This window comes from Ranitomeya imitator, chromosome 6 (genome assembly GCF_032444005.1).
Source record: "Ranitomeya imitator isolate aRanImi1 chromosome 6, aRanImi1.pri, whole genome shotgun sequence".
NCBI classification, from domain to species: Eukaryota; Metazoa; Chordata; class Amphibia; order Anura; family Dendrobatidae; genus Ranitomeya; species Ranitomeya imitator.
Window position 1 is genome coordinate 576,316,131 of NC_091287.1, and position 17,445 is coordinate 576,333,575.

The 17,445-nt window shown below is 45.5% G+C and overlaps 1 protein-coding gene across 2 annotated transcripts in view; it reads left to right on the plus strand.

The window, feature by feature from the left end:
- The window catches only part of LOC138643275 (microtubule-actin cross-linking factor 1, isoforms 6/7-like), a 367,371-nt gene that overhangs the window by 58,281 nt on the left and 291,645 nt on the right, over positions 1 to 17,445 (plus strand). The window lies entirely within an intron of this gene.

Consider the following 17,445-nt stretch of genomic DNA (forward strand, 5'->3'; position numbering starts at 1 on the left):
CCTGTCAGATTTACCCAGTGGTTTCCCATTCAGTGTGTAATGGTGATATTGATTCCCTCTTCCCATGTGTATAACCTTACATTTATCATTGTTAAACCTCATCTGCCACCTTTCAGCCCAAGTTTCCAACTTATCCAGATCCATCTGTAGCAGAATACTATCTTCTCTTGTATTAACTGCTTTACATAGTTTTGTATCATCTGCAAATATCGATATTTTACTGTGTAAACCTTCTACCAGATCATTAATGAATATGTTGAAGAGAACAGGTCCCAATACTGACCCCTGCGGTACCCCACTGGTCACAGCGACCCAGTTAGAGACTATACCATTTATAACCACCCTCTGCTTTCTATCACTAAGCCAGTTACTAACCCATTTACACACATTTTCCCCCAGACCAAGCATTCTCATTTTGTGTACCAACCTCTTGTGCGGCACGGTATCAAACGCTTTGGAAAAATCGAGATATACCACGTCCAATGACTCACCGTGGTCCAGTCTATAGCTTACCTCTTCATAAAAACTGATTAGATTGGTTTGACAGGAGCGATTTCTCATAAACCCATGCTGATATGGAGTTAAACAGTTATTCTCATTGAGATAATCCAGAATAACATCCCTCAGAAACCCTTCAAATATTTTACCAACAATAGAGGTTAGACTTACTGGCCTATAATTTCCAGGTTCACTTTTAGAGCCCTTTTTGAATATTGGCACCACATTTGCTATGCGCCAGTCCTGCGGAACAGACCCTGTCGCTATAGAGTCACTAAAAATAAGAAATAATGGTTTATCTATTACATTACTTAGTTCTCTTAGTACTCGTGGGTGTATGCCATCCGGACCCGGAGATTTATCTATTTTAATCTTATTTAGCCGGTTTCGCACCTCTTCTTGGGTTAGATTGGTGACCCTTAATATAGGGTTTTCATTGTTTCTTGGGATTTCACCTAGCATTTCGTTTTCCACCGTGAATACCGTGGAGAAGAAGGTGTTTAATATGTTAGCTTTTTCCTCGTCATCTACAACCATTCTTTCCTCACTATTTTTTAAGGGGCCTACATTTTCAGTTTTTATTCTTTTACTATTGATATAGTTGAAGAACAGTTTGGGATTAGTTTTACTCTCCTTAGCAATGTGCTTCTCTGTTTCCTTTTTGGCAGCTTTAATTAGTTTTTTAGATAAAGTATTTTTCTCCCTATAGTTTTTTAGAGCTTCAATGGTGCCATCCTGCTTTAGTAGTGCAAATGCTTTCTTTTTACTGTTAATTGCCTGTCTTACTTCTTTGTTTAGCCACATTGGGTTTTTCCTATTTCTAGTCCTTTTATTCCCACAAGGTATAAACCGCTTACACTGCCTATTTAGGATGTTCTTAAACATTTCCCATTTATTATCTGTATTCTCATTTCTGAGGATATTGTCCCAGTCTACCAGATTAAGGGCATCTCTAAGCTGTTCAAACTTTGCCTTCCTAAAGTTCAATGTTTTTGTGACTCCCTGACAAGTCCCCCTAGTGAAAGACAGGTGAAACTGCACAATATTGTGGTCGCTATTTCCTAAATGCCCAACCACCTGCAGATTTGTTATTCTGTCAGGTCTATTAGATAGTATTAGGTCTAAAAGTGCTGCTCCTCTGGTTGGATTCTGCACCAATTGTGAAAGATAATTTTTCTTGGTTATTAGCAGAAACCTGTTGCCTTTATGGGTTTCACAGGTTTCTGTTTCCCAGTTAATATCCGGGTAGTTAAAGTCCCCCATAACCAGGACCTCATTATGGGTTGCAGCTTCATCTATCTGCTTTAGAAGTAGACTTTCCATGCTTTCTGTTATATTTGGGGGTTTGTAACAGACCCCAATGAGAATTTTGTTACCATTTTTCCCTCCATGAATTTCAACCCATATGGACTCGACATCTTCATTCCCTTCGCTAATATCCTCCCTTAAAGTGGACTTTAGACAAGACTTTACATAGAGACAAACCCCTCCACCTCTCCGATTTTTACGATCCTTTCTAAACAGACTGTAACCCTGTAAGTTAACTGCCCAGTCATAGCTTTCATCTAACCATGTCTCGGTTATTGCCACTATGTCAAAGTTACCTGTAGATATTTCTGCTTCTAGTTCTTCCATCTTGTTTGTCAGGCTTCTGGCGTTTGCGAGCATGCAGTTTAGAGGATTTTGTTTTGTTCCAATCTCCTCACTGTGGATTGTTTTAGAAATGTTCTTACCTCCCTTCTGAGTATGTTTTCCTGGGTCGTCTTTGTACGAGTCTGTTTTTCTTCCCGTCCCCTCTTCTTCTAGTTTAACGCCCTCCTGATGAGTGTAGCGAGTCTTCTGGCGAATGTGTGTTTCCCAGGTTTGTTGAGGTGTAGTCCGTCTCTGGCGAGGAGTCCATCATACCAGTAATTCACACCGTGGTCCAGGAATCCAAATCCTTGTTGTCTGCACCATCGTCTTAGCCAGTTGTTTGCATCAAGGATCCTGTTCCATCTCCTGGTGCCATGCCCGTCTACTGGAAGGATAGAAGAAAAAACTACCTGTGCATCCAGTTCCTTTACTTTCTTCCCCAACTCTTCAAAGTCCTTGCAGATTGTCGGTAGGTCCTTCCTTGCCGTGTCATTGGTGCCAACATGTATCAGAAGAAATGGGTGGACGTCCTTGGAGCTGAAGAGCTTTGGTATCCTATCGGTCACATCCTTGATCATCGCACCTGGAAGGCAGCATACTTCTCTTGCAGTTATGTCCGGTCTGCAGATGGCTGCTTCGGTGCCTCTCAGTAGTGAGTCTCCCACCACCACCACTCTTCGTTGCTTCTTGGCTGTACTTTTTGCTGTCACTTGTTGCTGTGTGCCCTTTTCTTTTTTGCTTGCTGGTATTGCTTCATTCTTAGGTGTGCCATCTTCATCCTCTACAAAGATTTGATATCGGTTCTTCAGTTGTGTGGTTGGTGATTTCTCCATGGTCTTCTTGCTTCTTTTGGTCACATGCTTCCACTCATCTGCTTTTGGAGGTTCTCTGACACTTTTTGCACCTTCTGTGACCAGTAGAGATGCTTCTGTTCTGTCTAGAAAGTCTTCATTCTCTTTGATGAGTTTCAAAGTTGCTATTCTTTCTTCCAGACCCCGCACCTTTTCTTCTAAAAGGGCCACTAGTCTACACTTCTGACAGGTGAAATTGGATTCTTCTTCTGGTCGATCTGTGAACATGTAGCACATGCTGCAGCTCACCATGTAGGTTGTCACATCTGCCATGTTGCTCCTAGATCCTGCTGACTTGCTGTGTGTTTTCCTTCTTGTGTAATCTACTCAGCCAAGCTCTCTTGCAATAATACAGGAGGAGTGGTACTGTGCAGTGTATATATACAGGACAGGAGGAGCGGTACTGTGCAGTGTATATATACAGGACAGTAGGAGTGGTACTGTGCAGTGTATATATACAGTAGGAGTGGTACTGTGCAGTATATATATACAGGAGGAGCGGTACTGTGCAGTGTATAAATACAGGACAGGAGGAGTGGTACTGTGCAGTGTATATATACAGGAGGAGTGGTACTGTGCAGTGTATATATACAGGACAGTAGGAGTGGTACTGTGCAGTGTATATATACAGGAGGAGTGGTACTGTGCAGTATATATATACAGGAGGAGCGGTACTGTGCAGTGTATATATACAGGACAGGAGGAGTGGTGCTGTGCAGTGTATATATACAGGAGGAGCGGTACTGTGCAGTATATATATACAGGAGGAGCGGTACTGTGCAGTGTATATATACAGGACAGGAGGAGTGGTACTGTGCAGTGTATATATACAGGACAGGAGGAGTGGTACTGTGCAGTGTATATATACAGGAGGAGCGGTACTGTGCAGTGTATATATACAGGACAGGAGGAGCGGTACTGTGCAGTGTATATATACAGGACAGGAGGAGTGGTACTGTGCAGTGTATATATACAGGACAGGAGGAGTGGTACTGTGCAGTGTATATATACAGGACAGGAGGAGTGGTACTGTGCAGTGTATATATACAGGAGGAGCGGTACTGTGCAGTGTATATATACAGGACAGGAGGAGTGGTACTGTGCAGTGTATATATACAGGACAGGAGGAGTGGTACTGTGCAGTGTATATATACAGGAGGAGCGGTACTGTGCAGTGTATATATACAGGACAGGAGGAGCGGTACTGTGCAGTGTATATATACAGGACAGGAGGAGTGGTACTGTGCAGTGTATATATACAGGAGGAGTGGTACTGTGCAGTGTATATATACAGGACAGGAGGAGCGGTACTGTGCAGTGTATATATACAGGACAGTAGGAGTGGTACTGTGCAGTGTATATATACAGTAGGAGTGGTACTGTGCAGTATATATATACAGGAGGAGCGGTACTGTGCAGTGTATATATACAGGACAGGAGGAGTGGTACTGTGCAGTGTATATATACAGGAGGAGTGGTACTGTGCAGTGTATATATACAGGACAGTAGGAGTGGTACTGTGCAGTGTATATATACAGGAGGAGTGGTACTGTGCAGTATATATATACAGGAGGAGCGGTACTGTGCAGTGTATATATACAGGACAGGAGGAGTGGTGCTGTGCAGTGTATATATACAGGAGGAGCGGTACTGTGCAGTGTATATATACAGGAGGAGCGGTACTGTGCAGTGTATATATAAAGGACAGGAGGAGTGGTACTGTGCAGTGTGTATATATACAGGAGGAGTGGTACTGTGCAGTGTATATATACAGGAGGAGTGGTACTGTGCAGTGTATATACAGGACAGGAGGAGTGGTACTGTGCAGTGTGTACATATACAGGAGGAGTGGTACTGTGCAGTGTATATATTCAGGAGGAGTGGTACTGTGCAGTGTATATACAGGACAGGAGGAGTGGTACTGTGCAGTGTGTACATATACAGGAGGAGTGGTACTGAGCAGTGTATATATACAGGAGGAGTGGTACTGTGCAGTGTATATATACAGGACAGGAGGAGTGGTACTGTGCAGTGTATATATACAGGACAGTAGGAGTGGTACTGTGCAGTGTATATATACAGGAGGAGTGGTACTGTGCAGTGTATATATACAGGAGGAGGGTACTGTGCAGTGTTTATATACAGGACAGGAGGAGCGGTACTGTGCAGTGTATATATACAGGACAGTAGGAGTGGTACTGTGCAGTGTATATAGACAGGAGGAGTGGTACTGTGCAGTGTATATATACAGGAGGAGTGGTACTGTGCAGTGTATATATACAGGACAGTAGGAGTGGTACTGTGCAGTGTATATATACAGGAGGAGTGGTACTGTGCAGTATATATATACAGGACAGGAGGAGTGGTACTGTGCAGTGTATATATACAGGACAGGAGGAGTGGTACTGTGCAGTGTATATATACAGGAGGAGTGGTACTGTGCAGTGTATATATACAGGAGGAGTGGTACTGTGCAGTGTATATATACAGGACAGTAGGAGTGGTACTGTGCAGTGTATATATACAGGAGGAGTGGTACTGTGCAGTATATATATACAGGAGGAGCGGTACTGTGCAGTGTATATATACAGGAGGAGTGGTACTGTGCAGTGTATATATACAGGAGGAGTGGTACTGTGCAGTGTATATATACAGGACAGTAGGAGTGGTACTGTGCAGTGTATATATACAGGAGGAGTGGTACTGTGCAGTGTATATATACAGGAGGAGTGGTACTGTGCAGTGTATATATACAGGAGGAGTGGTACTGTGCAGTGTATATATACAGGAGGAGTGGTACTGTGCAGTGTATATATACAGGACAGGAGGAGCGGTACTGTGCAGTGTATATATACAGGACAGTACGAGTGGTACTGTGCAGTGTATATATACAGGAGGAGTGGTACTGTGCAGTGTATATATACAGGAAGAGTGGTACTGTGCAGTATATATATACAGGAGGAGCGGTACTGTGCAGTGTATATATACAGGACAGGAGGAGTGGTACTGTGCAGTGTATATACAGGACAGGAGGAGTGGTACTGTGCAGTGTATATATACAGGACAGGAGGAGTGGTACTGTGCAGTGTATATATACAGGAGGAGTGGTACTGTGCAGTGTATATATACAGGAGGAGTGGTACTGTGCAGTGTATATATAGAGGAGGAGTGGTACTGTGCAGTGTATATATACAGGAGGAGTGGTACTGTGCAGTGTATATATAGAGGAGGAGTGGTACTGTGCAGTGTATATATACAGGAGGAGTGGTACTGTGCAGTGTATATATACAGGAGGAGTGGTACTGTGCAGTTTATATATACAGGAGGAGTGGTACTGTGCAGTGTATATATACAGGACAGGAGGAGTGGTACTGTGCAGTGTGTATATTTACAGGAGGAGTGGTACTGTGCAGTGTATATATACAGGAGGAGTGGTACTGTGCAGTGCATATATACAGGAGGAGTGGTACTGTGCAGTGTATATATACAGGACAGGAGGAGTGGTACTGTGCAGTGTATATATACAGGACAGGAAGAGTGTTACTGTGCAGTGTGTATATACAGGAGGAGCGGTACTGTGCAGTGTATATATACACAGGAGGAGCGGTACTGTGCAGTGTATATATACAGGACAGGAGGTGTGGTACTGTGCAGTGTATATATACAGGAGGAGTGGTACTGTGCAGTGTATATACAGGACAGGAGGAGTGGTACTGTGCAGTGTATATATACAGGAGGAGTGGTACTGTGCAGTGTATATACAGGACAGGAGGAGTGGTACTGTGCAGTGTATATATACAGGAGGAGCGGTACTGTGCAGTGTATATATACAGGAGGAGTGGTACTGTGCAGTGTATATACAGGACAGGAGGAGTGGTACTGTGCAGTGTATATATACAGGACAGGAGGAGTGGTACTGTGCAGTGTATATATACAGGAGGAGCGGTACTGTGCAGTGTATATATACAGGAGGAGCGGTACTGTGCAGTGTATATATACAGGAGGAGGGGTACTGTGCAGTGTATATATACAGGAGGAGCGGTACTGTGCAGTGTGTATATACAGGAGGAGTGGTACTGTGCAGTGTATATATACAGGAGGAGCGGTACTGTGCAGTGTATATACAGGACAGGAGGAGTGGTACTGTGCAGTGTATATATACAGGACAGGAGGAGTGGTACTGTGCAGTGTATATATACAGGAGGAGGGGTACTGTGCAGTGTATATATACAGGAGGAGCGGTACTGTGCAGTGTGTATATACAGGAGGAGTGGTACTGTGCAGTGTATATATATACAGGAGGAGTGGTACTGTGCAGTGTATATACAGGACAGGAGGAGTGGTACTGTGCAGTGTATATATACAGGACAGGAGGAGTGGTACTGTGCAGTGTATATACAGGAGGAGTGGTACTGTGCAGTGTATATACAGGAGGAGTGGTACTGTGCAGTGTATATATACAGGAGGAGTGGTACTGTGCAGTGTATATATACAGGAGGAGTGGTGCTGTGCAGTGTATATATACAGGAGGAGTGGTACTGTGCAGTGTATATATACAGGAGGAGTGGTACTGTGCAGTGTATATATACAGGAGGAGTGGTACTGTGCAGTGTATATATACAGGAGGAGTGGTACTGTGCAGTGTATATATACAGGAGGAGTGGTACTGTGCAGTGTATATATACAGGAGGAGTGGTACTGTGCAGTGTATATATACAGGAGGAGCGGTACTGTGCAGTGTATATATACAGGACAGGAGGAGTGGTACTGTGCAGTGTATATATACAGGACAGGAGGAGTGGTACTGTGCAGTGTATATATACAGGAGGAGCAGTACTGTGCAGTGTATATATACAGGACAGGAGCAGTGGTACTGTGCAGTGTATATATACAGGACGAGTGGTGCTGTGCAGTGTATATATACAGGACAGGAGGAGTGGTACTGTGTAGTGTATATATACAGGAGGAGTGGTACTGTGCAGTGTATATACAGGACAGGAGGAGTGGTACTGTGCAGTGTATATATACAGGACAGGAGGAGTGGTACTGTGCAGTGTATATATACAGGAGGAGCGGTACTGTGCAGTGTATATATACAGGACAGGAGGAGTGGTACTGTGCAGTGTATATATACAGGAGGAGGGTACTGTGCAGTGTATATATACAGGAGGAGTGGTACTGTGCAGTGTATATATACAGGAGGAGCGGTACTGTGCAGTGTATATATACAGGACAGGAGGAGTGGTACTGTGCAGTGTATATATACAGGACAGGAGGAGCGGTACTGTGCAGTGTATATATACAGGAGGAGGGTACTGTGCAGTGTATATATACAGGAGGAGTGGTACTGTGCAGTGTATATATACAGGAGGAGCGGTACTGTGTAGTGTATATATACAGGACAGGAGGAGCGGTACTGTGCAGTGTATATATACAGGAGGAGGGTACTGTGCAGTGTATATATACAGGAGGAGTGGTACTGTGCAGTGTATATATACAGGAGGAGCGGTACTGTGCAGTGTATATATACAGGACAGGAGGAGTGGTACTGTGCAGTGTATATATACAGGACAGGAGGAGAGGTACTGTGCAGTGTATATATACAGAAGGAGTGGTACTGTGCAGTGTATATATACAGGACAGGAGGAGCGGTACTGTGCAGTGTATATATACAGGAGGAGTGGTACTGTGCAGTGTATATATACAGGACAGGAGGAGTGGTACTGTGCAGTGTATATATACAGGAGGAGTGGTACTGTGCAGTGTATATATACAGGAGGAGTGGTACTGTGCAGTGTATATATACAGGACAGGAGGAGTGGTACTGTGCAGTGTATATATACAGGAGGAGTGGTACTGTGCAGTGTATATATACAGGACAGGAGGAGTGGTACTGTGCAGTGTATATATACAGGAGGAGTGGTACTGTGCAGTGTATATATACAGGACAGGAGGAGCGGTACTGTGCAGTGTATATATACAGGAGGAGTGGTACTGTGCAGTGTATATATACAGGAGGAGTGGTACTGTGCAGTGTATATATACAGGACAGGAGGAGTGGTACTGTGCAGTGTATATATACAGGAGGAGTGGTACTGTGCAGTGTATATATACAGGACAGGAGGAGTGGTACTGTGCAGTGTATATATACAGGAGGAGTGGTACTGTGCAGTGTATATATACAGGAGGAGTGGTACTGTGCAGTGTATATATACAGGAGGAGTGGTACTGTGCAGTGTATATACAGGACAGGAGGAGTGGTACTGTGCAGTGTATATATACAGGAGGAGTGGTACTGTGCAGTGTATATACAGGACAGGAGGAGTGGTACTGTGCAGTGTATATATACAGGAGGAGTGGTACTGTGCAGTGTATATATACAGGACAGGAGGAGTGGTACTGTGCAGTGTATATATACAGGAGGAGTGGTACTGTGCGGTGTATATATACAGGAGGAGTGGTACTGTGCAGTGTATATATACAGGAGGAGTGGTACTGTGCAGTGTATATATACAGGAGGAGTGGTACTGTGCAGTGTATATATACAGGAGGAGTGGTACTGTGCAGTGTATATATACAGGAGGAGTGGTACTGTGCAGTGTATATATAGAGGAGAAGGGTACTGTGCAGTGTATATATACAGGACAGGAGGAGTGGTACTGTGCAGTGTGTAAGGATTTCACTCACTCAGCTGCGACGGCTGACACTCAGGAGACGTGTTCCTTTAAAGTTCACTGGGTTTATTGCTTCATAAACCATGTGGCAAATAACAGAAAGCAAAATGGGCCTTTGGTTCAGGCAAAGAAAAGCAAGTGTCCAGTTCATCCGGCTCAGTCCTGAAGCCGTAACACACTCAGGAGGGTTTCACCTCCACACATCTCTGCTGTGTAAAGGATTAGCCAGTCTTATAAAGAGCTAACCCCACCCAGTAACCCATCACATGATTAGCCATGTGGTCTGACATTACCACAGGTCCTGAAACACATATACAAGATTATGTGCAAGAAAGGAATACTCCGGGCTACATTACAGCAACCAGGCACTTATGTGGCACATACCTCCCATCGACTACAAACCCTTTAGCCATGCTACATACCTCCCCCCTCTGCCTAAAGCCGTGGGGCTTGGCACTTTCCCCCACTAAACAAGGGATTCTTGATAGGGCATCCGCATTACCGTGCAGCTTTCCGGCCCTATGTTCCACATGGAAACTGAAGTCCTGCAGGGCTAAGAACCAACGGGTGACTCTGGCATTTCTTCCTTTCGTTTCTCTCATCCACCTAAGCGGGGCATGGTCAGATACCAGTCTAAATTTACGTCCCAGCAGATAGTACCGCAATGTGTCCACTGCCCATTTTATGGCCAAGCACTCCTTCTCAACGACTGAGTAGTTCTTTTCAGATGAGGACAGCTTCCTACTCAGATAGAGAACAGGATGCTCCTCCCCATGTAGTTCTTGGGAAAGGACTGCTCCCACCCCAACATCTGAGGCATCTGTCTGAAGAATAAACTCTTTCTTGAAGTTTGGGGCCATCAGAACGGGTTGCTTACACAAAGCGTTTTTCATTTCTTGGAAGGCTGACTCTGTTTCTTCGGACCACTTAACCATTACTGATTTTGTCCCTTTTAGCAGGTCAGTCAGAGGCGCAGCCATCGTGGCGAAGTTTGGGATGAACCTCCTGTAATATCCCACGATTCCCAGGAAGGCTTTAACTTGTTTCTTGGAAACTGGTTTTGGCCATGTTTGGATTGCCTCCACTTTATTGATTTGGGGTTTTATTTCTCCATGACCCACTATGTATCCAAGGTACTTAGCTTCTTCTTTACCCAAGGCGCACTTCTTCGGGTTTATAGTAAATCCGGCCTCTCTTATAGCATCCAACACCGCTTGGACTTTCTCCGGATGACTCTCCCAGTCCGGGCTAAAGATGACGATATCATCTAGGTACGCAGCAGCGTAGGCCTTATGGGGTGCAAGGATTCTATCCATAGCCCTCTGGAAGGTCGCCGGAGCTCCCTGTAGGCCAAACGGCATCCGGGCATATTGGAAGCATCCATCAGGTGTCGAAAAGGCCGTCTTCTCCTTGGCTTCCTGTGCCATGGGGATCTGCCAATACCCCTTTGTCAAATCCAAGGTGGATATATATCTGGCGTGCCCAAGCCTTTCGATGAGCTCATCAATACGGGGCATGGGATAAGCGTCGAACTTGGAGACTTCATTCAACTTCCGATAGTCGTTGCAAAACCTCCACTCTCCATCAGGTTTTGGGACCAGGACAATTGGGCTCGACCAACCGCTCTTGGATTCCTCAATGACCCCAAGCCTCAACATACGCTCCACTTCCTTGGAGATAACTTCTCGACGAGCCTCAGGAATACGATAAGGTTTCACATTCACCCGCACATGTGGCTCTGTTAGGACCTCGTGCTCTATGACCTTCGTGTATCCTGGCAATTCTGAAAACAGGTCCCTGTTTTTCTGGAGTAACTCCCGGCACTGCTGTTTCTGGGTCTTTGATAGCGTCTCTGCTATAGTAACCGCTCCAACCTCACCTTCTGGGTTGCTTAACAATGATGGAGTTGCTGTCGGCTCTCTATCTTGCCATGGCTTGATGAGGTAAACTTGGAATGGTTTCCGTCTTCCTGGTTGGTGAATTTTATAATTTACCTCACCAAGTTTCTCGACAACCTCATATGGCCCTTGCCATTTGGCCAAGAACTTGCTTTCCACCGTTGGAACTAACACAAGAACTCGGTCTCCAGGATTGAACTGCCTCACTCTTGCAGACCGGTTGTAGACCCTGGCTTGAGCTTCTTGTGCTTGGAGAAGGTGTTCTTTCACGATAGGCATCACCTTTGCAATCCTCTGCTGCATCAGGGCCACATGCTCAATGACGCTTCTGTGGGGTGTGACTTCGGCCTCCCAGGTTTCCTTGGCTATATCCAGGAGTCCTCGTGGATGTCGGCCATATAGAAGCTCAAACGGTGAGAACCCTGTGGAGGCCTGTGGAACTTCACGAATGGAAAACATCAGATAGGGTAAGAGACAATCCCAGTCTCTACCGTCTTTCTCTATAGCTTTTCTCAGCATGCTCTTTAGTGTCTTGTTAAACCTCTCAACAAGGCCATCTGACTGGGGATGGTACACCGAGGTACTCAACTGGGAGATCTTCAGGGCTTTGCATAACTCCCTCATCACCTTGCTCATGAAAGGTGTACCCTGGTCAGTCAGGATCTCCTTTGGCAGACCTGTCCGGGAAAAGACATGGACCAACTCACGGGCTATGCTTTTTGAGGAAGAATTTCTCAAGGGAATTGCCTCAGGATAGCGTGTGGCATAGTCCAGGATGACTAATATATACTGATGGCCCCGAGCTGATTTAACTAAGGGACCGACCAAGTCCATGGCAATTCTCTCGAACGGTACCTCAATAATGGGCAGTGGCACAAGGGGGTTCCGGAAATGAGGAGTAGGAGCAGTTAGCTGACATGTAGGGCAGGACCTGCAATAGTTCACTATTTCCCGGTGACACCCAGGCCAATAGAACCTCTGCACAACCCGTTCCTGCGTTTTTTCCACCCCCAGGTGTCCACCCAAGATGTGTGAATGGGCCATGTCCAACACTTTCCGTCTATACGGACCCGGCACTATCAACTGCTCTACCAACTCCTCCCATATTTTCGTGACACGGTACAACAACTCCCCCCTCAACAGAAAATGGGGAAATCTTGTGTCTGCCCCCGGCTCCTGTACCACCCCGTCAATAACTGTGACATTATTAAAGGCTTCCCTCAGAGTGGGGTCCCTATGTTGGGCAGTCCCAAAATTTTCACCGGTAACTTCTAACTCCAGAATGTCAGATGTAGGGGATACTTCCTCCTCATCCCCAACCAGAACACAAAAAGGAAAACTGTCTGCCTCTGGGTGTGGCGATACCCTTCCAGGGTTCACTGGTTCCCTGCCAGGGAGCTCAGAACCATTTCCCCACAAATCCCAAAACAAACAGAAATCCCGGCCAATAATTATAGGGTGCAACAAGTCCTGAACCACGCCGACTATGTGGGACTCAGTGCCACATGCCGTTTCAATGTCCACCCTGGCCATAGGGTAGTCCTTTGCATCACCATGTATGCACCGCACTCCGACCTTCTTTCCTGGGAGCAGGTGGAGAGGAAAAGTGGCCCTCACCAGGGTCACTAGGCTCCCCGAGTCTAGCAGTGCCGTTACTGCTCGACCGTTCACCTTTACGGGACACGCTTGAGATCCCTCGTTGGATGGAGAGTTCACACTACAGGCTGGATACGCATAGTATGAACAACGGCGTCCCATGCTGCAGTCCATCTGCTCAGTGGTTTGGGAACAACGGGCAGCTATATGTCCTGGCTTGTGGCACCTCCAACAAATAATATCACCCGTGGGGACCTTGGGCACCACCTCCCCCGCCCTTTGTGACCTTGGACGCACCACCCCTTTTTGGGACTCAGCTGCCTTCTGGGACCCCCAGTACGGCATGGGCTGCCTCCCGAAGGAGCCTGCCAACCCTTGGTATCTCTCAACCAGTCCGATCAGCTCGTCGGCATTCTGGGGATCACCCTGGGCAACCCAAGACTGTATAGGCCTCGGGAGGGAATGGACAAACCGATCCATCATCACCCGTTCTACCATCTGTGCAGGCGCAGAGGATTCTGGCTGCAGCCATTTCTGGACCAGGTGCAACAGATCAAACATTTGGGAACGAGGTGGTTTGTCCCGGTGATAGCCCCAGGAGTGAACTCGCTGTGCCCTGACAGTCAGTGTCACCCCCAAACGTGCGAGAATCTCGGCTTTCAATTTGTGATACTGTTTGGCATCCTGCAAGGTCAAATCATAGTACGCCTTCTGGGGTTCTCCCGTCAGGTATGGCGCAAGTACCTCTGCCCACTGCTCTGGCGGAAGTTTTTCCCTCTCAGCGACCCTCTCAAACACCGTCAGGAAGGCCTCAACATCATCCCCGGGAGTCATTTTCTGCAATGCGCGTCTTACCGTCTTCCGGACGTGGGTGTCATCAGCCAAACCTGGGGTTGGGGCGCTCGCCTTGCCCTGGATGGCGGTTGCCAGAAGCTGCATCTGCTGCTGATGCTCCTGCTGGCTCTGCCGTTGCTCCTGCTGGCTCTGTTGTATCTGCTGCATCAACAGCCTGTTGGTCTCTTGCTGCCTTTGCTCCTGCTGGCTCTGCCTTTTCTCCTGCTGTGACTGCATCTGGACCAAGTGTTTCAGCAGGTCCTCCATTTTCTCCGGCAATGCTTGCTGGCTTGCAACAGCCTTGACCCAGGACATTCAAAAATAAACTCACGTCTCCGCTGGGAACGCTGCCCGCATTCTCCACCAATTGTAAGGATTTCACTCACTCAGCTGCGACGGCTGACACTCAGGAGACGTGTTCCTTTAAAGTTCACTGGGTTTATTGCTTCATAAACCATGTGGCAAATAACAGAAAGCAAAATGGGCCTTTGGTTCAGGCAAAGAAAAGCAAGTGTCCAGTTCATCCGGCTCAGTCCTGAAGCCGTAACACACTCAGGAGGGTTTCACCTCCACACATCTCTGCTGTGTAAAGGATTAGCCAGTCTTATAAAGAGCTAACCCCACCCAGTAACCCATCACATGATTAGCCATGTGGTCTGACATTACCACAGGTCCTGAAACACATATACAAGATTATGTGCAAGAAAGGAATACTCCGGGCTACATTACAGCAACCAGGCACTTATGTGGCACATACCTCCCATCGACTACAAACCCTTTAGCCATGCTACAAGTGTATATATAGAGGAGGAGGGTACAGTGCAGTGTATATATACAGGAGGAGCGGTACTGCGCAGTGTATATATATATATATATATATATATATATATATATATATCCCAGAGTAAAGAAAGGAGCGCACTCACTGGTCATCCGGTGCAGGTAACTTTATTCAAACGCTGTGAGATACATCTTCACGACCGGGGGTGCTATACAAAGAGTGCGGCGAAGCTAGACGACAGCCGTTTCGCGCCTGGCTGGCGCTTCAACGGGTCACTGACCCGTATATATACAGGAGGAGTGGTACTGTGCAGTGTATATATACAGGAGGAGTGGTACTGTGCAGTGTATTTGTCAGGAAAATATGAATTATGTTCAATTGTTTGGGTTACACAGCCAGCGCTGTCTGCTACTCCTCCCACCAATGGTATCTGTAAAGCCAAAATCTTTCCTGCAGCCCCTTCTCCCCTTTCTGTGAATTTCTACTCCACACTCCCTTCCACCAAATGGTCATTCTAGAATGTGAGTTTATGGCTCTGCCAGCTAGCAGAATGTGTTTTTCCACCAAAATCCCTTTGTCTGCTAGGCATAACACTTAAAGACAAAGTTCAATAACACATATTAATCCTAGAAACATGAAAATTACATTTCCAGGATCTGGGCAATTAGGGCTACGCATGGCAGCGTTTTTCGGCATTTAGGACCATTGAAAATCTGGGAAATGAATTTCTGCCCACCATTAAATCACAGACATACCGTGTTTGGACTCCAAAGAATGGTAAAATCACAGGGGTAAAAATAATGCCAATATCGTTGGCCTGTGAGCTTCTGGGACAAAGATATGAAAAAAAGGAGGTTTTGATAACTTTCCAAAATAAGTGTGTCTCCCAGGAAACAGCTCACATGTGAGGTCAGCCAAAGTGGGAGTCCCTAAGTTTATGGCCATACCATAAAACAGGAACGTCCATTTTGGGAGTTATTAAGAGCCAGAGAGACAACTAGACACCATGCTGGGGTGCTGAATCATTCCCTTGGGAACTCTCCTCCCCTTTTTTGACACGTCATACCTGTGACTGAGATTTAATACATTTTGTACCTCTATCCCTTTTATTTTATAACTGTACATATTTGTATTTTGTCTCTGTAATATCTTTTGTATTTTTGTAAACACTGCTGCTTTTTTCTGGGGTAAACGAATAAATTTGCTAGCTTCCTTCTTTTGCTCTATGATCAAACCGACACGACTCTGTGCAAATTCACGCTACCTGGGGTTGGCTTCTGACCCAATATATGCTGACCCAATAGATCGGGCTAATATCTAACAAGGAACTGGTGGAAGCAGTGTTATCTGGTGTTATTGGGGGATCCTAGCAGTGACGGATGGAGGTTTATATGGGTAACCCCAGATTGGGATTGGTGATATACAGCTCTGGCAAAAATTAAGAGACCACTGCAGAATGTTCAGTTTGTCTGATTTTTCTCTTTATAAGTATATTTTTGAGTAAAATGTAAATTGATCTTTTATTCTATAAACTTCTGACAACATGTAGTGTATATGGACTTTTCAAAAGCTTTTGATGCGGTGCCACACAAAAGGTTGATACATAAAATGAGAATAATGGGGATAGGGGAAAATATGTGTAAGTGGGTTGAGAGCTGGCTCAGGGATAGGAAACAAAGGGTGGTTATTAATGGAGCACACTCGGACTGGGTAGCGGTTAGCAGTGGGGTACCACAGGGATCTTCTTTTTAACATATTTATTAATGACCTTGTAGGGGGCATTCAGAGTAGAATTTCAATATTTGCAGATGACACTAAGCTCTGCAGGGTAATCAATACAGAGGAGGACAATTTTATATTACAGGATGATTTATGTAAACTAGAAGCTTGGGCTGATAAATGGCAAATGAGCTTTAATGGGGATAAATGTAAGGTCATGCACTTGGGTAGAAGTAATAAGATGTATAATTATGTGCTTAATTCTAAAACTCTGGGCAAAACCGTCAATGAAAAAGACCTGGGTGTATGGGTGGATGACAAACTCATGTTCAGTGGCCAGTGTCAGGCAGCTGCTACAAAGGCAAATAAAATAATGGGATGCATTAAAAGAGGCATAGATGCTCATGAGGAGAACATAATTTTACCTCTATACAAGTCACTAGTTCGACCACACTTAGAATACTGTGCACAGTTCTGGTCTCCGGTGTATAAGAAAGACATAGCTGAACTGGAGCGGGTGCAGAGAAGAGCGACCAAGGTTATTAGAGGACTGGGGGGTCTGCAATACCAAGATAGATTATTACACTTGGGGCTATTTAGTTTGGAAAAACGAAGACTAAGGGGTGATCTTATGTTAATGTATAAATATATGAGGGGACAGTACAAAGACCTTTCTGATGATCTTTTTAATCGTAGACCTGAAACAGGGACAAGGGGGCATCCTCTGCGTTTGGAGGAAAAAAGGTTTAAGCATAATAACAGACGCGGATTCTTTCCTGTAAGAGCAGTGAGACTATGGAACTCTCTGCCGTATGATGTTGTAATGAGTGATTCATTAATTAAATTTAAGAGGGGACTGGATACATTTCTGGAAAAGTATAATGTTACAGGGTATATACACTAGATTCATTGATAGGGCGTTGATCCAGGGAACTAGTCTGATTGCCGTATGTGGAGTCGGG